General features: G+C 40.2%; 1 long non-coding RNA gene across 4 annotated transcripts; it reads right to left on the reverse strand.

The window, feature by feature from the left end:
* Positions 1–18,712: 18,712 nt before the first annotated feature.
* Positions 18,713–23,274, reverse strand: LOC114650336 (uncharacterized). 4 transcript variants are annotated; one of them, XR_003715990.2, is made up of 4 exons: positions 22,908–23,274; positions 21,399–21,547; positions 20,534–20,704; positions 18,713–20,087 (listed from the first exon to the last, which is right to left on the reverse strand). It is a non-coding gene; the product is annotated as an uncharacterized LOC114650336 (long non-coding RNA). The 4 variants fall into 4 exon arrangements; XR_007934642.1 differs by lacking the exon at positions 21,399–21,547 and having other exon boundaries at positions 22,908–23,094; XR_007934641.1 differs by lacking the exon at positions 22,908–23,274 and having other exon boundaries at positions 21,399–21,625.
* Between the last annotated feature and the right edge of the window lie 1,393 nt (positions 23,275–24,667).

The following is a 24,667-nucleotide window of genomic DNA, read 5'->3' on the forward strand; positions in this document are numbered from 1 at the left end:
TAAGCCATCTGCCAATAGCGTCCCTTGTATGAAATCAACTGGGCAAACCAACTGAGCAAGCATGTACCAGAAATTAAAAGACCCATTGTCCGCAGAAATCCGCGAACCAGCAAAAAATCCACGATATATATTTAAATATGCTTACATATAAAATCCGCGATGGAGTGAAGCCGCGAAAGGCGAAGCGCGATATAGCGAGGGATTACTGTATATGTATATGTAGATATGTGTATATGTAGATATGTATATATATGTTTATGTATATATAAATGTTTACATAACCTCTTTAACACACTACTTCTCCGCTGTGAAGCGCGGGTATTTTGCTAGTATATATATATATATATATATATATATATATATATATATATATATATATATATATATATATATATATTTATATATACCCTATAGAAAACTACTTTGCTGTAAAAAAGGTTTTCAGTATAAACCTATGACAAAATGCCTTACCAAAAATGCCTTACCAAAAATATCATTGCCAAAATAAATTCCCAGCTGTTCAGATTGAATTATTTGATGATTAAGACAGACTCTGTGTAGTGTGTGCTAAAATGACCAGTAAAATGGAGTTGTTTACAACTTTTAAAGGTTATGTCAGGGCCATAGGGGTCAGTTCAACTGGAGTATACCCACTCAGTGCTCTTAATATGCTGTTTGCTTGGATAGTCATATAGGATTATGTCCAGCTGAAATATCTGCCATCTCTATCTTGTTAACAGTTGTGATGCTGAAGCACATCAGTGCCTGCTGTACAGTTGGCCTCCTCCAATCTCAGAGACCCTAAAGACAGGCTGATGTGTTTAGCACACCACTAGGACCTGATGAAGTCAAATGGAGGCTAAATAAGATATGAACAAACATCTGTCATGTTTTAATTTCTAAATGTAACTTTTGCATAAGTAATATGTATTATAATAAACATATATTTCATGATCTTAAAGAGGTATTTAAAATCCCAAAAGTAATAAAGATCCAATTAAGTCAAATAATTGAATACCCTGATTAACAGGTGCCCAGTCACAAAAACTGCAAAATTATTACTCTTTGTAAGGCATAATATTTGCTCTTCACAGATTTAATGTTTAACATCGTAAACTTCATTATAAAAATAATAATTGAAATGTGACTATTTAGCACTATGATAACTGTGTTTCTTACATTTAACATTGACAATATTTAGAGACAGCCAATGGATTCTTTAAAGTCACAATTTTATTGCCAGCTTTCTTAACATTGTCTATTCCCTGATACATGAATGTGAGAGTGTCAAGTATGTGATTTGTAATATTCTGTAAGCATAATACAGCTAAAAAAACCTGAATACAAGATCCACAGGCAAGAAACTCACTAGAGCTGCAGGTGTATGTTGAGAACAGACATGAAGACCACAGAATATTTAACACACATCAGCAAACAAAGAACAGAGGCTGATCTGCAGGCAGAAGGGGCTACAATAGAATATTAGTAATACTTAAATAAATAAATGTTGATAAATAGTAATGAATGTTATAAAACACATTTTAGGGTTGTGTATTAAAGAAGTAAAGATTTAACTCTGACAGTTTATTCAACATTTAAAATTGTAATACATTTATAGCCCGTCTTTAAGGTGACTTATTAAATGTAGGCAACTATTTAATTTGGACATTTGAGTAAACAGCAACAGTCAAACATTTGTTTTAATCTCACTGACTCAATCAAGTAGAGCCCACATTTAAGTCTAGGTCAATGCATTAAAATTAGGCGGACACACATTTGTATCGTTATGTCCATTTAAATTTTGTTCAGACGTTGTTTAGTAACAATAAATATCTCATATCAAAACTTTTGTTATCATTATTTTTTCAGAACCGCTAATCATAAATGACGGTGGTAAAAATACACTGCAGTCTTAATAATGCACTCGACAGAGTACTATAGTGTATTGGCACTAGTAGACTCTCGTCGCAGATGTATTTTACGAATATACACTCCGTCTCTTACAGTCACTTTATCTTGACCATCCACCTTTAGAAATTATCTTACACGTCCACCTTTAGACCTTTCTTTTTACGTATCCATAAGGCAATTGGGTAAAGTGGAACATGAATGACAAATAACACAGATTGGCAATTTGTTGAATACAAAGGTGATTGACTGCGACGTTTAAATTTGTGATTGGCTGCTCAGTGCCCAACGTACGCAAATTCAATATATGATTGGCTAAAGTTGAAAATGATATTCACGCCCATTTTACTCCAGTCTGCAGCAATATCCATCCATCCATCCATTATCCAACCCGCTTTATCCTAACTACAGGGTCACAGGGGTCTGCTGGAGCCAATCCCAGCCAACACAGAGCGCAAGGCAGGAACAAACTAAGTGGAAGGGCGCCAGCCCACCGCAGGGCACACACACACACACAAAGCACACACTAAGGACAATTTAGGATCGGCAATGCACCTAACCTGCATGTCTTTGGACTGTGGGAGGAAATTGGAGTACCTGGAGGAAACCCACGCAGACACGGGGAGAACATGCAAACTCCACGCAGGGAGTTCCTTAATACTATAAGTTTGACATTTAATTAGTTATGTTCATATATGTATTCCATTTGTATTTCTATACTTATTGTAGTACTAGAGTGTTGTACCGTGTTAGCCATTATGAATGTAGAGAAAAGCCAAGCAAAATGACACCTTTTATTGGCTAACTAAAAAGATTACAATATGCAAGCTTTCGAGGCAACTCAGGCCCCTTCTTCAGGCAAGATGTAATCAAATTACATCTTGGTACATCTGATTACATCTTGCCTGAAGAAGGGGCCTGAGTTGCCTCAAAAGCTTGCATATTGTAATCTTTTTAGTCAGCCAATAAAAGGCGTCATTTTGCTTGGCTTTTCTATACTTATTGTATTAATTTATTTCTGTTTAGATACCACACATACACTTACGTATACACATCTATTAAAGTACATGAAGCAAGCTGGAAAAGGGTGTTATCAAATCTCTGGTGTAGCTGCGGTTCTTTCTAACCAAAGAATTAGTCCAGCAAGTATACAATCAGCACAGTAACGTTCAACTGTCCCTCACACAAATCAAATGTTTCTATGCTTCGTGAGGCTTCACTCCGCCCATCATCACTATCACTACTACTACTACTACTACTACTACTTTCTTTCTTTTATCACCTCGCACTTGTGATGTGCCGCTCGATACTGTGGTTTCGACACTGTGTTGAGCTTTCGAAGCACTGGAGCTTGAGGCGCCACTTCGAGGCTTATTGCAAATGCGCCCATCACGTGATGTTGAGGCACGCTAGCGTAATGACGTCACTGATATCTGCGCAGTCAGCAGTCGATTTGGTCGTCCGCCGAACTGCTTTGGCTCAAAGTGTAAAAGCAGTTGTACTTGCTACAGCGGTAAGATGTGCTGACGCAAGTTCAAATCCTAATTGGGGCTCGCGTATGTTAAAATAAAGACTTTGTATGAAACAGTTATGTAGTACTTGTCTGTAAGTTAACAAATATATTTTGGAGACATTATGAACGATTTACACGAGGCACCTTTTTACTTGGTGTGGAATCGTGTCCACCTAGACTCAAACAAATTGATGAGCATATTTTGCGTAAGGTAGCACGTATTATAACAATCCAGAATCTATTCTACCCCATGTCGATGATATCAGAGAGGCTAAGAAACGCTTCACTAATGCCGATGTGGTCATTACACCAGTATATGCGCAAGACACTCCTCATTAAGTGTTTTTACTATTCAGTGAATCCCAGATCTGTAGCTGATTTGTATTATTGATTTCCAAAAAGCAATATGAGTAAAAGCGTGTGCTGCATAACTAATCACATCTGTCTTTCAGCGCCATCAACAGTGTCTTCTGCAATTTAAGGAAAGCCTCTGGATTTATGTGTTAATGAGACAAAAAAGTTGTAAAGAAACTTTGCGAATTCATCCAGAGGTGGACATAAAGATCTCTCAAGTACTGACAAGAAGGAGCAGCTGGATAAGCACATTTGGAACCAAACTTTCAAAAAAGCACCTGACTTTGCTGACTTTGTCAGCAACATTCTTTCCTTGTGAATGCATTTTATCAAAGGCTGCGCTGGGGGGGGAGGGGGGGGGGGGGGTAAATAAGTAATGTTCCAAATTGCAGCACAACAGAGTAAATCATTGATGTAAATAGAATTACTGAAAGACTAAGCTTTTGTCGTTTCCGTATTCTTAAACCATCTTAAGTTGCACAATCCCCCACAGTCACTGTCACATTTAACGTTCCCTGCTCCTTAACCTGTGTTGTTAATCAAAGCATCAACACTGAGTTTCATTCAAGGCTTTACCGTCCTTCCTTTCATAGACATAAAATACGACACACATTTCCTCTACATACGTGTCCAATAATAATAGTAAACTAGCAGGAACAAGAAAAAGCACAAGATGGGAATATTCATGACAAGAGCCTGGGCATGAGGGTGAGGATGTACCTTGTCACCTATTACATGAGCTTGTCTGCCACCCCTCAGTTGCACTGGCACACGTTACACTGGGGGCAAATGCAATGGAGAATACCAACAATTTACACCTTCGGAAGTGGAATAAATCAACTGTATAAGTAGAACATTTCAGATAAACTATGAATTTTGTTAATCATTAACAATGCAACATAACTATTATATGTGTTGTTACTTTTTTATTTATTCTCACCAAATGTTACATATCTACATGGGAAATGAACATGGGTAATATGTTTATAATCATTCTCACTAAAATGCACTATCAAAATATATTAATGAGCAAATTGAGACACATTGGCCTTTAGGAAATATCAAAAGCGTGTGCGCTGTCATTTAGGACAGAATGCATTGTTAACGTCACGCACTCTCTACTGACACGATGTCACGAAAAAAAAGAAACAGCACAGTCCATACAAACTCATATCCTCCTTGATTTTTGACCTTATGATTAATTGTCAATATCAAATCAATAAAGTCATATTAAGAAGATGACAAGTCTGCTATAGTCGGTTCAATTAACACTCCTTTTAAAAAGTTTGCTTATACAGAATATAAAACAGAATCTCAATGATGCGGGACTCGCGAGTAGTAACGAATAATATGTGACACTGAGAAATTATAATTCCTAATAACGGGAACAAGTAAATACTACAACTTCCTAAAACGGACACTGTAAATGTAGGCATTTCAATAAATAATTTAGGAGACTTGTGTATGCATTTCAATATCGATTTAAGAACTAGGTAAGCCATCTGTTGTACTATAAACTGTAGCTCAAACAGCACTTAACAGTAAATAGTCTAACAGGACAATGACTGACTGAAATGGAGATGCTGCACAGTTAGAATAAAGGTTCACACTGTCATTCTGCATGTTTAGAAGGTGCTGATTGGCTGAAACAGTTTATAGCGAATTGTCCCAAGTTGAAAGTGTCGTATACCAATCAGAAACGAAAAGACACTGTGGTGGATGGCCGGCTTCATATTCTGGCCCTTACCCCCAGGCCGCCAGGAGGAGCTCTCCCGACAGCATGGACGGGCCCTGAATTCCAGCAGGGCCTCATGGACTATGTAGTTTTTATGCACAGCCCTGCTGGATACCCTGGGGACCACCGGGAGTTGCTGTCGGGAGGCCCGTGGACTCATACATGCCCTATAACCCGGAAGTGCATTATAATCCAAGGACAGGAAGAAACGACGTGCTTCCGGGGTGAAGATAAGGACTGTTTACCCTGACCCGGAATGAATAAGGACTTGTGGACTGTTGGGCAGGAACACCTCTGGGTCAGGGTGTATAAAAGGACTCTGGGAAAGTCCAGACACTGAGCTGAGCTGGGAGGTAGGGTGGCTAAGTGTCTGGGAGCGGAGGAGAGAGAGAATTGTGTTTGTGATTAGTTTATATGAGTAGTGTGGAGCGGAGGGTGCTTTGTGCACGTGATTGCAAAATAAAAAAGTCTTGTGCTTTTACCTGGTGTTTGGAGTGGTACCTGAGGGTTCAAGAGGTGGACACACGCTTCTACTGCTACATTGGCATAGTCGGCAGGATTCTCTGGCCGTCTGTTGGCAGGGGACCTGCATTTAAAATAAATTTTGTGTATGCAGACGACCCTAAGAAGGTCCCGCTTCAACGCACGATGGTGCAAACACCACCCTCTACAAAGAGCGCTGCGACTGGGAGCCTTGTTCTTCTTCGGACCACGATGGGGAAAAAATCAACGAAAAAGAATGGGCATACCCAAAAAGTTCAGGCCCTAACGGGGGTCGAGACACTGTGGACTTACCTAACAGGCGGTGAGGAAGACCGGGCGCGGTTTAAAGCCGAGCAAACCCGAGCAGGGCGACAGCCGGAACGCTGCAGGATGGTGACTCCAGAAGATTATTATAGAGAACTGGAACTGGATCGTTTGCGTTCAGAGGTATGTTTGGAAAAAACGCCCGAAGCGCCGGGGACATTTTCTTCATGTTTTGCAGAGGCCTGTCTGCACAAAGCAGACTACGAATCGGACGCCCGCCTCATACCTAGGCAAGATGGCCACGATACAAAGAAGTCTGGCCGATCTTGGAGTCGACAGCGGAGAAGCCCATACGAGGAAAACAACCTCGTGACCTCGCGTGATGAATGCCGGGACGGAGAAGGTCAACTGCGGTCCGTCAATGAGGTCTTTTCCCAAACAAATCCGAACTCCCTGAAGGGGAAGGGGGAGGCGAGCGAAGCAGCGCCACAATTAAATAAAGAGAAAGAGGGACAGGATGTGACTGAAGGGTCTGCCATTAAGGAAAATAAGGCAGATCTCAGTGGGCTCGGAGTAGCCAGCCATCCCTCTAAAGACTCCAACTCTCGAGAGCCTTTGCGTGACCCAGCCGAACACGTGCCCAGAGGGGACGTGCTCATTGGCTCCCGGCCGGCAGGTAAGGAAAATGAGGAAGTGAACTTACCTCCGGCCGAATTAAATAACTTTGTGGACTTACGGGACCTCGAGAAGTACCTCGAGCCCGTATATACTTTCTTCCAGGGTTTGAAGGAGCTGAAGACACGCGTGGAGGAGCTGGGAGCTACAGCCGAGGCGCCGCTGAAGGGACTACTGGAATACCTGCGGCAATTAGGCCGAGAAGCCCCGGTCTCGCTTGATGCGGCGGTACAGGTAAGCTTAAGCCGTACCGGATATAATAAAGGGACACAGTGCGATCCGGCACTGCGATTAATAAGTAGCGGGTGCCAAAGCGCTGTGTGCCTGACAGTGGACCGTGGTATGGTGACTGAGTGGTCGGCGGAAGGACCGAGCGAACCTGGACAGCTGTGCGAGACGGCTTCCCGGAGCGATGCGTACCTCAACACCCTGACCCGCGTGATGAGGGAGTTGCCGCTACTAACGGGAGGGGCGGAGGAAGTGCCGATCGAACAGGAACAGCTGATAAGTGTTGTTACCCGGAGCGATACGGTGCTGATGACGCCACCTCTTAAGAAACGAAGGTCAACGGGCGTGCAGACAGCAAAGAGGCTCTCTTTTACCAATAGAGAGACTCAAGCTGTGCACAAGCCCCAGAATAAGCAGGAGATCCCCAAAATAAAACGTGGGTCTCCTGACAGGATGGAGAAAAGGGCTGAGAGCAGCGAGGCGGCCGTAAAACCTCCCTTGGTGGACGGAGTTCCCGAGATGTTTTCCGGTCTTGTGGAGAGGGACTACCAGGAGGGCGTCGGCGGTGCTACAACTGCCATCAGCCGGGCCATGTTTGGCGAAGTTGTCCTCGGAGGACAGGGGAACGGAGGGACAACCGCTACACCGTTCCCCCTAGGTTCTCTAGGGGACCTAATCAACACGGCCGAGGCCCGACTGACGCGTCCTCCTGGAGGCGGACGTCCCTTGCGGGGCTGGACGCTCCGCCCCAGTTGTCGTCGCTAAGGGGGTTTGTGGTGGATGGCCGGCTTCATATTCCGGCCCTCACCCCCAGGCCGCCAGGAGGAGCTCTCCCGACAGCATGGACGGGCCTCGAATTCCAGCAGGGCCTCATGGACTATGTAGTTTTTATGCACAGCCCTGCTGGATACCCTGGGGACCACTGGGAGTCGCTGTCGGGATGCCCGTGGACTCATACATGCCCTATAACACGGAAGTGCGTCATAATCCAAGGACAGGAAGAAACAACGTGCTTCCGGGGTGAAGATAAGGACTGTTTACCCTGACCTGGAAGGAATAAGGACTTGAGGACTGTTGGGCAGGAACACCTCCGGGTCAGGGTGTATAAAAGGATTCTGGGAAAGCCCAGACACTGAGCTGAGCTGGGAGGTAGGGTGGCTAAGTGTCTGGGAGCGGAAGAGAGAGAGAATTGTGTTTGTGATTAGTTTATATGAGTAGTGTGGAGTGGAGGGTGCTTTGTGCACGTGATTGCAAAATAAAAAAGTCTTGTGCTTTTACCTGGTGTTTGGAGTGGTACCTGAGGGTTCAGGAGGTGGACACACGCTTCTACTGCTACAACACATTTAGGCATGCTGGACAGTAGTTTGTTTTTCTACAATACAAATTCAGTATGACACCAGGGTCTCCAAACACACAAATATGAAGCTTATTACGTTTTACAGTGAAACTCTTTACATGCACAATATAATTAGGGACGTGTGCCCCCTGGCTGACTACAGCGGCCCAGCCTTCCCTCAATAGCTTGATTCGCTCGCTATCCATCCAAGTTTGAAATTTTTGTTAAATGGATAAATTGAAATAAAAACCTTTCACAAGAGGAGGATCAACAACGCGAACCCCTGGTGTTTTTACTGAGAGAGAGTCGCAGTACCATTGAGCCACCTAATCGGGATAATTAATTAGCTCCGCACAACTGAACTACTACTACTGTTCTTACTGCGGAGGATGTAGACATATGTTGTTTGACATATGCACGTTAAATTGGTTTAATTGACACGAGAGCATCATTGTTGTATGCTCCTAATGAAGACGAAAAAATTATATTTATAGATGTATACTATATGATGTACAGTTTTAAACAAAATTAAGCATTCCATAAAAAGGTTGCATGATTTACCAAATCTTTTTATATATATAAAGTTGATATACTGTATGACAATATATCTTTGACACTATGTATTAGACAAAGGAAATCACATCAATCCACAAGAACAATAATGAATTCTCAGCAAAACAAAATATAACTAGAGAGTTAAGTGTCAGATGACTCTCAAAAATATAGATGTCAATGCCTTTGAGTGTGTTGAGGCTTCACAAAGATTCAGTAACCAGTGCGCATGTCTGCTCGAGGCTTCGACGCCCTGTCATGTTACAATCCCAGTACTCATGTCTGCTCGAGGCTTCTAAGCCCTATCATGATGCAATCCCAATACGCATGTCTGCTCGAGGCTTTGAAGCTCCTGTTAACCCAGTACGCATGTCTGCTTGAGGCTTCGAAGCCCTGTCATGATACAATCCCAGTACGCATGTCTTCTCAAGGCTTCGAAGCCCTGTCATGATGCAATCCCAGTACGCATGTCTGCTCAGTGCTTCTAACCAAGCTTGACGATTCCAGTGCGCATGTCTGCTTAGTGCTGCAAATCATTATTCATTGAGCTCTCGTTTGAAGTACATATGGCATCAACAGAGTTCAAAAACTCAACAGAATTCCCAGGTGAAATGAATGTTTGTGGATGATCAAAACATTTTAAATGATTGTGCCCGATAATACTTTGCGGCAAAAAATAAAACTATAAATTATACATCATACAAATGCCGACTTGTAGAATGCATAATGCTGCAAAGAAGAGCTTTAGTAATATGGGTGACGACACCTCTCTCACTTTAATACTCTCATAAATATCCATTCTTAGCCTCATGCAACGTTTTCATGCAACACTGAACATATGTCATATAGTATACATCTATGTATAGTTGTTTTCATCTTCATTACATATATACGTAAAAAAAAAACCATATATACATCAACTCTCCTGAAAACAGTAGTGGTGCAGCGGTAGCGTTACTGCTCCATAATAAGGCATGCGTGGGTTTGGGTCCCACGTCCACCCACTGTGAATTGTCACCCAAAAGAGTCTGTTTTTCTTTTTTTTTTCATTTAACAGCAAATTCTACCGTGGACTGAGAGCAAGCAAGGCGAGAACACTAGTAAAGATATATCAAATGGAAATGGGCATCTTGTTCTATGTCTATAACAAACAAAAATATTTGAGTGACAATTTCAACTGTTATTGTAGTTGTTGATGGCAGGTTTAGCAGTTTACATTTTTACATATTAAATTAATAAGGTGGAATGTGTTCTTACTTTGAGTGTTGGGGGGCGGGGGGAGCTACACGGTAAATGTGTTAGTAACTGGGATTGCACCTCTATAACTGGAAGATTGCTTAGGAATGATACAGACTGGACAACTATATGTTTTAGGAAATGTTTTATTATTGCACTGTGCTGTGACTAAGACAACTTTTTACTGATCGCCTATCCGGACCTTGAAGATGTGTTCAAGAGGGAGGGATGCTGCTGTTAATAGCAAATGCTTTTTCGACAGCAGGTCCAGATGTGTTTATCCTGCTGCTTTTTGTTGCCTCAGCACTCAAGAGGATCTTTAATGCTGACCTTGATACATGCACTGCTCACCTTAGAGTGCCCCGTGTGTGTCTGTGTGTTGGTGTGCCAGTAACCGATCTGTGCCGTGTCTCTCAGCCTCTCTGATGTGCTTCAGATTGACACCTTTGAATGTTTGGTGCAGAACAGCGAATTCAACCTCATCTGCCACAGTGGGTTTGTTATCACCTTATTCAATAGAGGGGTTCATGGACGTCAAATGGCAATGAATAGAAGATGGATTAATGTAAATACGTGAGCTGCCTTACGCAATTAGTCTTCGCATTTTGATAGCAATTCTAAGTGGGGATGATTCCCGAACAGATCTCTTTTGCAATCCTTCCACCGTACCTCTCAAAATTATTTAGTTCAAATTGGTTATAAAGATTTCACTCCTGATCTTTTTTTTATTACTAGGGGGCTTAACCCCCTGCTCGCTTCACTCACCAATCCCTGTGTTTGGTTAATTGGATATACAATTTAAATTTTTTTTTTCTTTGGAATTGTTTCAATTTCATTATTTGCACTTTTACTTTAAAGCTTCATTAAAAACAATATTTTTTGGAGACACATTGTGACAATACAACATATAACTGCCCGTGAGTGAATATTGTTTCTGTTTCTCTAATAAATAATCCGACTTTTTCTAATGTTTGTCCCTGTGATTTATTGATTGTCATAGCAAAAGCTATTCTCACGGTAAACTGTAAACGTTTTAATATGAATGGCATATCACGATCTCCTTTGGTGTGTAATGTTATTCGCAGAATATATACATTACCTTTCTTTTTGCCTGTTAAAATTTGCATCGCTTCTCTGTGATCATCAATATACACCTGACTGAATTGTGTATTCTTTGAAATTTAAACTTGTTGTTGCTTTAACTGTTCTGGGACCACAGATTCTCATAGCGTATGGTCCATTATTGTGTAAATCCACGTTTTGCGAATGCGAAAAGACTTTGTTGTCTACTCTTTGCCTTTTATTTCTGACCTCGATTTGTCCTGCTATTTTTTCAATTACACCTGGTTCTGATGATTAATCACCTTTTGTTTGCGGTAATGTGACCTTCTCTGTCTTTTCTTTGATACTTCAGTGACTGACATGATAAAGTGTCACAAAAGTTTTACTTGAACAATCGCCGACTTACTAACCCCAAACACAACTTTCTAGCACCCTCTCCAACGCCCCCCCCCACCGCTTCAATCAATACCCCGCTATCAGTCTTCCGTGCTGTACTCCGCTCTCCCTCAATCGGACCGAACAGTCACTTAAAACCAAAAAGCCCTCAACCTGGCTGGGACGCTACAATACCTTCGAATTTTACTGCTTTCATATTCTGTACATTTCTCTACATGTGTATCGCGCCATCGTTTGTTTGAGCCTTTCGAATTCCACTGCTTTCATAATCTCTTATCTGCCTTTTTTTCTCTCCAACGCCTTTAGGCCTCCTTATACGCTTTATATGCGCTGAGAGCACATGATCTGTGTGTACTACGTGCTTTTACACTACTGAGTGTTTTTTGATGGGTGTGCTCTTATATGATATCTTTTGTAAGTAGGACGTGTCTTGCAAGAATGTTCCACGTCCTCGCAAGACGGCCCTGGGACAATCTTTTAGCAACAAGTCTCATGTTTACGGTCCCTGCGAGCAATACTATCCACCTGCAGAGCCACAGCACCATACGCCACCACAGTTTTCGACCCGCAGTTACAAACCCGGAAGTGACATCTCCATCGTTTCAGGACTGACTTCGTAAAATTAATTTTGGAAGGTTTCGGCAGGTCTCGGCAAAGCCCGGAAAGTAACGTCGGTTCACCCGTTCAGAAACCAAATAATACGCATCATTGTGTAGTTCAGAGGGTTTCTGCCATCATGTTGTGTCATACATCAAACTAAACAATGCGGATCGTTTCTGTGAAATAAATGAATGGAGTCAGCTGATGTCATTAATTTTGGGAGGTTCATTCCACAGTCAGAGCGCTATACAGTATACAGCTTAAGACCCTGCTGTCACCCACAGAGTTCAGGTTAGTGGGGGGCACAGAATGAGAGGACCGTAGTGGGCAGGTCAATAACAGAATTTGATATTCAATCCTGTAAGACACAGGGAGCAGTGAAGGTGCAACAGGATGGCTGTGATGTGCTTGCTGTTGTTGGTTCGTGTCAGGACTCTTGCAGTTGAGTTTTGAATCAGCTGGAGCTGTGATATAAGATTATATTATTATAAAATTAAGATAACTTAATTATTATATTATAAATTAAGGCATGAGGGTTGCCCTGGACATGACATAAGCTACATAGGGTTTGACAATGGGTCCAAGGATTTCATTCCGATACCTAATGGCAGTCAAGGTGCCGTTGTCTAGCCTGTAGAGGTGTGACCCTCCATAGATATTCCTCCCCAGACCATCACTGACCCACCACCAAACCTGTCATGCTGAATGATCTTACAGGCAGCATAACATTCTCCACGGCTTCTCCAGACTCTTTCATGTCTGTCACATGTGCTCAGGGTGAACCTGCTCTCATCTGTGAAAAGCACAGGGCGCCAGTGGTGGACCTGCTAATTCTGGTGTTCTATGGCAAATGCCAATCAAGCTCCACGGGGCACACTAGAGGACATCGGGCCCTCAGGCCACCCTCATGAAGTCTGTTTCTTTTTGTCAGAGGTTAGAGACATTCACACCAGTGGCCTACCTGCTGGAGGTCATTTTGTAGGCTCTGCCAGTGCTCATCCTGTTCCTCCAGTCCTGCTGATGGGTTAAGGACCTACTCTGGCCCTGTCCAGCTCTCCTGGGGCCTCATGCATAACGCGTGCGTAGAATTCGCACTATAACATGACGTAAGCGCAAAAGCCGAAATGTGCTTACGCACAGAAAAATCCAGATGTAGGAATCTGTGCGTACGCAAACTTCCACATTTTTACGCTACATAAATCCCGATCAGCATGAAAAGTAACACTCGTGCACACGCATGCTGTCCCGCCCCAACTCCTCCCAGAATTACGCCGCTGTGAATATGCAAAGCAATATAAATAGCCCTTAAGCTCAGTGTTCTGTGAAAAGACAATGGGAAAAGCAAGAGGGAAAATGGAAGAATTTCAGCGAATACCAAGTGGAGGCAAGGAAAAACATTCTATTTGTTGATTTAAACAGTGGTATAAACAACAAAAGGAAGCTAATCGACTGACAGCGTGTCGGAGAAACTTGAAAGCTCAAGTTCACAAAGTCGCACAGTGCCCAAAATAAAAAAGTTGTCAGATATCAAAGTCAACGTGAAAAGGCGAGACGTAGCCCACCATCTGAGTGTCATATGAAAGCTTATTAGGGTACAGAGAAAAAACAGGAACACAGTGAGGAAAAAGCACGAAATGTCAACTTCAATCTTGAAATTTCCACTTTAATTATGTAGTTTATTTTGTCATTAAAGTAGAACATCATAAACTTCATTTAAAATCGTTTAATTAAGCAGTTTCTCAAATCACATCGTAATTAAAGAAGCACGTTAAATGCTTTGTTTTGTATGTGTTCTTCTATGTGCTCTATGTGTGTGAATCATTACATGCTTCTTAAACCGGCTTTCTTTTCCTCCTACAGGACACAGAATGCATTATATTTGTGATATTACAGCTCTCTGAATAACTAAAATACTGAGATGTATATGTGATATCATTTTCATGATGATAGGAGTTAAAGCACGTTATTAAACATGGGAACACGGTGATGCAGTGATTGTGCTTGACCTTCAATGAAATAATTTATTGCAGCAGTACTTAAGGGCGGCTCTAAGCTCATGGCGGCCCTGGGCAGAGAAAGAACTTGTGGCCCCTTCACCCGCCAATGTCAATATGGTATCTTATGCATGGTGAATGGCCACGTCTGTTGCGGACACTGCATAGCCGCCATGTGCTCATCACACAAGTGTTTAATTTTTGCCGAAATTTGCCGCTGCGTTTTCAGCTGTGTCGTTATTTTCTCTTTCTGTTTTATAGTCAATATATATTGGCGTGGCGGCCCCTGGGATTTGGCGGCCCAGTGCAGGTGCACAGATTGCATATGCTTAAGGCCGCCCCTGCAGTACTGTCTCTTTCAAACGTACTAAACTCCAATTCCTGTCCTTCCTTTTCTTTCTCCAAGTAACCGATCGCCACACTATCAGCTCTGTAATAGACGTTAAGCCATCTGTAAGCTTATAACGCCGATTCTTCAAAACTTTTAAGGAACATTGAAATATCTTCGTAGTACTTGTTTAAATATTCTATCATTCACGCCTGTCCCAGTGAAGCATGCAGTGCTTTTATCTGTATAATATAATAAACATATTTTGCTGCATTTCATCTTAAAAATGATATCGTCATCATATGTAAATACACGCTTTATAAAGTGGCTCAGGTTGTGTAATATTATAACTGTAGTGCAAGTTTACAGTGAGGTGATTGTACTTATAAGTCCAAACAGTTCTATAAGGAGCAGTTGATGGACTGATTGAGTTCGTTTAGAGCTCTTGGGATAAAACTCTTTCTGAACAGCGAGGTCCGTACAGGAAAGGTTTGAAGCGTTTGCTGTGTGAGAAGCAGTTCAAATAGGAAGCATGGTTGAGGCAGCGTGTGATTGATGCTGTATACCGATAATTCGCTTTTCGATCAGCTGCTCGGAGTGGTGTAGTGAGAGTAATATGGAAAAAGAGGATCTGCTGTGGCAACCCCTAACGGGAGCAACTGAAAGAAGAAGAAAAAGGTGCAGTGAGAGTAACAACGTTAAAGCAGTTATGGTATTTGGAATAGTCTGACCATTCCGTGGACCATTATTTTGTTACTGGTTAATTACAATCAGACGCATTAAACTAATAAACAATATGCGGTTAATTTCAGTGTATTTATAAAGCCGGGTCAGGGACTTGGATCTGAAAAAGAATGATAAACCACACAGGAACAGTAGCACTGCTTTGACGCTGGGTGCTGCCAGTCTGCAAAACAGAGCGGAGAACTTGCGTATGACAGGGTATGAGGTACCATGGAAATGTGCGTGGCTTTAGGCCAAGTTTAGGTTTTATACATCGCGATTTGAACGTGGAAACGTTCTTACACAACATTTCTGTGCGTACGCACCGTTTATACATGAGGACCCTGGAGTAACTGCCTGTCTCTTGGAACTCCTCCATGCCCTTGAGACTGTACTGGGAGACACAGCAAGCCTTCTGGCAGTGGCACGTGTTGATGTGCCATCCTGGAGAAGTTGGACTACCTGTGCCAGCTCTGTAGGGTCTGTCATGCTACCAATAGTGACACTGACTGTAGCCAAATGCAAAACGAGTGACAAAACAGATGAGGAGGGAAAAATGTCAGTGGGCTCCACCTTTTGCGCCATTCATTCCTGTTTTGGGGGTCATCTCATTGTTGCCCCTCTAGTGCACCAAAGCAGCTGAAACTGATAAATAAGCCCCTCTGCTACTCAACTGACCAGATCAATAGCCCACAAGTTTCATTGACTTGATGCTATACTCTCATTAAAAAAGTGTTCCTTTAATTTTTTTGAGCTATGGTTTTATAAGTCACTACACAAATTACTGAAATACACTCAATGGTAGTTTAGATAGCCCCTCACACTTCACAAATGCAGAAGTTTACAAACATTGTATTTTAATTTTTCTTTGTATAGCATGAAAAATAATTGTGTTGAATCTCAACTTATGATTCCATTTTTGCTACGTATGTACTATTGAGGGACTTTTTTTTTAAATCAGATGGTCACTTTATTTTAACAAGCAATGTAAATACCCTGTTTACTCCTCACCCTCAGATCACATTCTATTTGTTTATCAAGCAGAACTGAATATTTTCATTTTCTACACAATACTGTAATAACTGTACAGTTCACACAGTGAGACACACAAACACACACTCACTATATATACACACTACAGGTGCCGTCATTGGTTCCCCTGTGGATTGGACTGTTGAATCGACACAATGGCTGTACATGCTGGGGTCTTTGGCACATGTTGTCCCAGTAGCATGTGAGGTGTCACCAATGGTTTACCCTGCTCCTCAAGAAGGCTCTATCTCCTTCTCCATGTTCCAGTCTTGGTTCAAGGTTGTCGAGATGACAAAAGTATTTTTTTCTGAGATGTTCAATATGTTGAAAAAATTGCCTGTGGCCAGCATCCAGCGTAATGTTTCTCCATTCTCCATTCTCCATTCCTCTTTTTGTAGCATTATAGTCCATTATTATTTCTGGCCATGGCATCTCCTATCCCTGTGCAGATCACAATGTGCACCAAGGATGTGTCATTTGTTTAGACAAACTTTGATGTCTTCACTGGCCTATTCTGTGTGGCCAGCAGCTGAGATGGGAGCTCTGGCTTATTTTTACTTATTGTGCTAAGCATTGTTACCTTCCTCTTGAGGAGCTACTGTCCCAGTTTGTGTAAAAGTTATTGCATATGGCGTTGTGGCCATGCAGCTTATGTCATGTCCAGGGTAACTCCATCCATCCATCCATTTCCCAACCCGCTGAATCCGAACACAGGGTCACGGGGGTCTGCTGGAGCAAATCCCAGCCAACACAGGGCACAAGGCAGGAACCAATCCCGGGCAGGGTGCCAACCCACCGCAGCAGGGTAACTCTCACACCTTAATTTCTCACAGGAGTTCCTCCATCTGACTTCCCTTTGTTAATTAAATGACGTCCTCTGCTCTGTGCTTCACCTTGAGCAAGTTATTCATAGCTTTGGTCTGGGTTATCATTTTTATGCAGATGATGCTTAGATCTATTTCAGTGTTAAAAGTGACTCTTCATCACAGCTTTCTCAGCTCACAACTTGTCTCAGTGAAATTACAGTAAAATTAAAACCTGAACAGAGCAAAACTCTTTAAAATGAAATTGCCACATAACTGAACTCCTGCAAAGTGGCACTAAAGTGCAACTTAACAAAACAAGCTCATCTTCAACCATTCTTGGTGATGATCTCATCAGAGCTTCTTTTACTGCAAAGAATCTCGGTGTCACTTTGATTCCTCCTTTTCTTATTTCATGCATGTAAACCATATTAAGAAACTTTCTTACTTCCACATGTGTCACATTTCTTATGTTTGCTCATTCTAATAATGCCTATTCTAATGCTGGGAATCTTGTCCCTGCTTTTATCACATCCTGCATTGTGTCTTACAGGATTGAATATCAAATTCTGTTATTGACCTGCCCACTAAGGTCCTCTCATTCTGTGCCCCCGTCACTACCCGATCTGTGTGCCTACCTGATTTGCGCGCACAGGCATCTTGAAAGCCTAGCATGCCGTAAAGTGTTCACGCATGCGTTAAACAGATTGGGCAGCACCATAAAGTGTGTGATGACGTAGCCTTTCAATACGCACACACACGCGGATTGGGCCAGCAATGGGGACCAGGTAGTGACACACACCGCATGTGCTTAATGAAAAAAACATTAAAAACTAAAAAATCCACTTTCCAATCGGAACTATGCATGCAGTACAACTTGACATTACGGTTTATTCATTTTAGTTCTACATTAGTTGACCATAATGAAAATATTCATCCTGCAAAATAAACGAAGCAGCCTTTGTGGCATAATGTTGATGTCCAAGGTTCGATCACTGTAAGAGGAAACTTAGGTATACACACCTGATGAGCCCCAATTAGGGCAAAATACATGCTGTGTACTCTTTGTATTATTTGGCAGGTACTATATACTGTATATATATATATATGTTACATAAAGTATGCAGTATTTTTATTTTCCCACTCACGTAATAAATCATATAAAGTTTCCTTTCTGTTTTGATCTATTGTTGCAATTTCCCTCTTATGAACAAATTGTGTTTGTTTAAAAATATCTTTAGACATAAATTATTAATAAAATTGCAATTTGTCTTAAGGCATCAGGTTTACAAAACCTAATGTATCCAACCAGTTTTATAGAAATTTATGGTCCTTTTTCAAAAAAAGAAATGAATTAACACTGTGTTGCATGGCATTGTGCTGACAGTAACAGCACTAAGGACAGGGACAGTCAACTTGTTAAAATTCTTTAATTCATTCTCAGTTGTGCAATCAGGCACGATGCTGAAGAAATGAAGAGCATAAAGCCACTGGTTCAAATCCTCATTTATTCCAATTGCTATTAATCTTACAAAGATGTTTAACTTTATATCCACAGACTTAAATTAAGGAAGTGAGCTGTTATCACTTGAATCAATCTATTTGATCTATTTTTTTTTACAGTAAGTGCTTGCTGCTATAGTTCATATTTGTAATACGTTTGTTCTTAGTGATGTGTTTTTAATGTTATTTCAAGGAGTCTCTGTAAAACCCACTGAGAAACCAACTTACCTCTTACTATAATAAAACTGAACTGAATTTAACAGCTGTAAAATAAAATATTCTCCACTAACTGAGCAGAATTTAAACAGCATGAAATAGTTCAGTTTATGATGAACACCATGTGGACAGAGTGCAGTGATATTCTTTCTTACAAGTTTAATCAACATAACACACCACTGTTTGTGTGCAGACTCGTCTCATGTTAATGGTTTTATTCACCCATATTGATACAGGACCTGTTCATTTTTATAACTTTAAAAAAGGAAATACAATACACTTATTCATACATTTTTTTATTGAATAAATAAATGGTATGTTTAAAAATAAAAGTGAAAGATGTGTGAACAATGTTTCTCAAAAAAAAATTATACACACACCGATATTTATATGTATATATACTGTATAAATATTATAACTAAAAAATTCAGCTATCATAAAGATGTATAAATGGTAAATGCATTTAACTAGAACACAACTACAATGAAAATGGCCAACAAGGGGAGGTGTTAAAAATTATTAGGGAAGGAGAACACAAATATATTTACAGATTTTTAACTTAGCATTTAAAAAAATGTTAGCCAAGGTTTTGAACGCAGTAAAAGTGAATCATTAAATTTGTCAAAAAAGGAAAAATGCTATTTTAGCTTTATGAACAAGATACTACTCAGAGTCAAAGAGTTGTAATCCAGCCAATATTCCATAAAAATGTGTTCTATTTAAACTGATATTTTTCTTGATCTGTCCCTTAACATTTATTCTATATCACCTTTGCTTACAAGTGTTGCTCAAATTGCTCTAGAAAAATATACAGTTACAAAGAAAATTGAAGGCATTATAAAAGTAAATAAGAAGCAAATGGAGGAGTCCTTGTCCTTTGTAATAAATACACTGCCTGGTCAAATGGCCGGGGACAAAGACAAACTTGCAGCCTTCAACGATACTGGAGATAATAAACCTCTGGGGGTCCCAAGCCAAAGCCCACAAGCCTCCTCTGCACATCCCAGCATACATAATTGTGGCCATTTCGCTCCAATCAGAATTCCATTTTAGGTTGTCTTGTGAACTTTTCTTCTCTCTGGCATCACAGGCAGTTGGAGTTGATGTAACAGACGGTGGAGACGCAGGGGGCACCACTGCAATTAACTGGAAAAAGAAAACAGAGAAAAACAGCAGACGTTAGTGCCCAGTGCAGATCTGACAAACTGTACACAGTACCACTTCTAATCTATTACAACCAATGCAAGTAATTAAGAAAAAGCCAAATTAGAAAAGTGGGCTTGTTGAAGTTTTTTGAAATGCTTGACATTTGTAGCCTGGCACTTCTCTATTGGCAAAGCATTCCAGATTTTGTTGCACGAGTACAGAAAGCTGCCGGTTTTTATGGTTGATCTTGGAATAAAAGGCAAAGCAATGTTTGAGAAAAGAAATGTTGGGAGCAGACACTCCAAAATACAGGCAGGGTCTAAAATACTCAAAGCCTTCTATATATTTAATAGAACCTTGAAATCAATTCTGTGTGAGACAGGGAGCCAGTGTAATGAGACCAAGACAGTTTTCAGAAGAAAAAAAAGAACAAAATAGGCCAATACCTCGTGATCACTTGGCAAAGGCACAGCAGATCAGAGCAGAGTTTGAGATGGAGGATTCTAGAAGTGCCGGGTAGGAGGGCCACCCACTACTTCAACATGGCACACATCTCTCCATCCTTCTTGTTTAACTGCTGCCACATAACATGACCAGACTCTTCTACTTCACTGTAACTGTTAAAAACATAAACACAGTAGATACACAATGTTCACTCACAGAGTTCAAACATAAATAAAGTGTACTCTTACTTCTTTTTCTGCCTCCTTCCTTGGTACACCTGTAGATCAATTATTACCAAAGTAAACAATCACAATAGATAAAGTTCTGCTTTGAGTAAAGTCTAACTAATAATAATAATTACTGCGGTTTTTTTTTGGATTTTGAAAGAACACCAATTTAAGTTGTCATTATATGTAGCATCATTTTTTTTCTTTTACATTACGCATGCAGTAGACATTGTTTTACAATCTCTGTATATCTGAACTTCCAATGTGACGTGCTCAGATGTCAATACTTACATGAAGGCATCTTCGTTTTTCTCTCCTGCCTTAGTTTTGTTTTAATTTAAAATTAAGTCTTGGTTCTTTCAAAATCCAATAACAAAGCACAGTAACTTAAGAAAATAAATGTTATTTTGCAAAATGGAACAACATCCCTGTTTAGTGACTGCTGGTACAGATGCTCCTGAGTCTCTGTGTTTGATTCACACTGTGAGGCTTTCCTGTCTAAGTTACTGGACAGAGTGAGCAAACATACGGTACAGTATTCAAAGCAGCAAAATATTACAGATCAAGTAATAATTATGGGGAGGCTTTGCAGGAATTATGCACAAATTACTTCTGAAACTGAAAGCCTCAGTAGTCTTACCTGTAGAAATAGCTAATCTAACATGAACAGCACATCATCTCAAATTGGAAATATTAAAAGCTGAAGAAAAGAACATCCAATTGTGTCTCTGAATTCGGGTACACTGGCATCTGTTCAGCCACTTGGAAGGCTGGTTGCCACCGGGCATCCTGTAGGGTCAAGAAAAAAAATACAATGAAGGGGCATTGTTTTTCTAACTGCAGCAATAAGAAATGTTATTTCTAAGGAGCAAGCCTTCTCCATTATATTCAGTTAAATGTGTGTGTGTGTACTCCTCCAAAACCAACAGCTTAAATGATCAGCTAATGAGAAATGACAACAGCAGGTGTCCAGCCTGTCATTGTGCCACATCAGATGCACACCACACTTCTCTGATGGCTTTTGATATAAATTTTAAAATTGCCTGTTTTCTGCCATAGAATTTTTTCTACCAAACAAGGTAGAAAATAGTAGAAATAGTTATGAATAAATAGTACCCAACTAACAAATTAATTCATAAGCATGACATTAATATACTGTATCACCAAAATGTAGTTTATGTACAAATGAAGACAAATCCCCTCTCATATTTCTTTTAATTCTGCTCCTGTTCCAAAATGTTTTATAAAGATTTATTTCTGTTACTGACTTGAATGACACACCAATATCTCACTGTTTAATTACTGTTCTTCTTCTGTATACAATTTTGAAGACTAAATGTTAGAAAATGCAGTAACTGTGCATGGTTTCCTTGCTTCATAAATTTCCAATACAGAAGTGTAAAGTTCAGAACGTTAGACCCTCTGTTACATCTTTCTGTATGGACATTAATATGCTAGAAATAGCTTTTAAAAACGGAAAACAAACTAAAATAATTAAAACGTGTAAGATTCTGAGCTGCTTCATTAACAATGTGTAATGCTATTATCTGCATCTCACTTTCTTGTAATAACTTAGCTGTTGCTACTCTTGTATGTAATTTAGCCTTCATCATTATATATTTGTTAACTTTATTAGGCAGAGTGGTAGCTCTGAGGCTAGGGATCTGTACTGGCAATTGGAAGGTTGCTGGTTCGAATCCCATAAATACCAATAGGGACTCTGCTCTGTTAGGCCCTTAACCTGCAATTGCTGAGTGCTTTGAGTAGTGAGAAAAGATAAACTCTTGTTTTGATGTAATCTGATATCAACAGAATAAAAAAATACCGATGGCTTTGGAGGGCACACTTTACACCCGTCGAGTGTCAGACGTGCTGTCCTAATTCTATTCCTAACTCGACACATCAATTACATTGTTTTGCTTAATTATTAGCAAGTCGTTCACTCTTTAAGATGAAAAATGCGAACAAATGTTAAAAGAAACACACCCCCAAATGCTATTAGGGTGTTACGGTATAAATGAAATGCATCCATTAACCCAAATACGGAAAATGCTGCAACTTTCACTTTTAAACCACGAGATTACAAATGTCGTATAGCAACTAAAAATTAAAATCCTTATTGCCTTTTTCACCAATTCGATGTACTTACAAAATGCTATACGTATCCATTATAAAGTTCACAGACATATGTCGCATTTCATTTCACTCCCTCTTCATTCGAATGGAGTTAACATTTTCAGGCAACAAATATTTTTCAAAAACGTTATAAAATTCAAAAGTTGCCATCCTTTCCAGTGAGAAGTCCACTTACAGACGGAGATAAACGTCAACACAAAAATGACTCGCAAGTACAATTCAAACCTGATGAGTGACGTGTGTCGTAAAACATTAGACATGCGCAGAACAAATTGGGCCGCGTCGTGAAATTAATTTTAATTAAGCAGAGAGCGCGTGCGCGAGACAAATCAGATGGGGACTCGTGTCGCGAAGTAGAAAAACGTAGATATGGCAAGTTCGCAATAGTAAAGTTCTGCGCGTACGTGCACGGCTCGGGTTGTATTCCGGGTAGGCACCGCAGATCGGGTAGGGACATGCCCAAGTAGATGTTGCTGCAGACCGGAGTAAAATGGGCGTAAATATAATTTTCGACTTCAGCCAATCATATATTAAATTTGCGTACGTCAGGCACTGATCAGCCAATCACAAATTTAAACGTCGCGGTCAATCACCTTTTTATTTAACAAATCGCCAATCGGTGTTGTTTGTCATTCATGTCTCACTTTAGCCAATTGCCTTATGGATATGTAAAAAGAAAGGTGGGAGTGATTTCTAAAGGTGGACGTGCAAGATAATTTCTAAAGGTGGACGGTCAAGATAAAGTGACTGTAAGAGACAGAGTGTATAGCCTATTCGTAAAATACATCTGCGACGATAGTCTACTAGTGCTAATATCTTACACTTTAGCACTCTGTCGAGTGCATTATTAAGACTGCAGTGTATTTTTACCACCGTCATTTATGATTTGCAGTTATGAAAAAATAATGATAATAAAAGTTTGGATATGAAATATTTATCGTTACTAAACAACGTATGAAGAAAATTTAAATGAACATAACAATACAAATTTGTGTCCACCTAATTGTAATGGATTGACGTTGACTTAAGTGTGGGCTCTACTTGATTGAATCAGTCAGATTAAAACAAATTTTTGACTGTTGTTGTTTACTCGAATGTCCAAATGAAATTGTCGCCTACATTTAACAAGTCACATTAAAGATGGGCAATAAACGTATTACAATTTTAAACGTTGAAGCAACTGTCACAGTTAAATCTTTACTTCTATAATACACAACTCTAAAATGTGTTTTTTTTACTTTCATTACTATTTATTTATTTAAGTATTCCTAATATTCCATTGTAGCCCCTTCTGCCTGCAGATCAGCCTCTGTTCTTTGTTCGCTGATGTGTGTCAAATATTTTGTGGTCTTCGTGTCCGTTCTGAACATACCAACAGCTCTTGTGAGTGTCTTGCCTGTGGATCTCGTATTCAAGTTTGTTTTTTTAGCTGTATTATGATTACAGAATATTACAAATCACATACTGTACTTGACACTCTCACTTTCATGTAGCAGGGAATAGACAACGTTAAGAAAGCTGGCAATAAAATTATGACTTTAAAGAATCTATTGGCTGTCTCTACATGTTTTCAATGTTAAATGTAAGAAACACAGTTATCACAGTGCTAATAGTCACATTTCAATTATTATTTTTATAATGAAGTTTACTATGTTAAACGATCTATGAAGAGCAAATATTATGCCTTAAAAAGAGTAATAATTTTGCAATTTTAGTGACTGTGCACCTGTTAATCACGGTATTCAATTATTTGACTTAATTGGATCTTTATTA

This window comes from Erpetoichthys calabaricus, chromosome 4 (assembly GCF_900747795.2).
Source record: "Erpetoichthys calabaricus chromosome 4, fErpCal1.3, whole genome shotgun sequence".
NCBI lineage: Eukaryota > Metazoa > Chordata > Cladistia > Polypteriformes > Polypteridae > Erpetoichthys > Erpetoichthys calabaricus.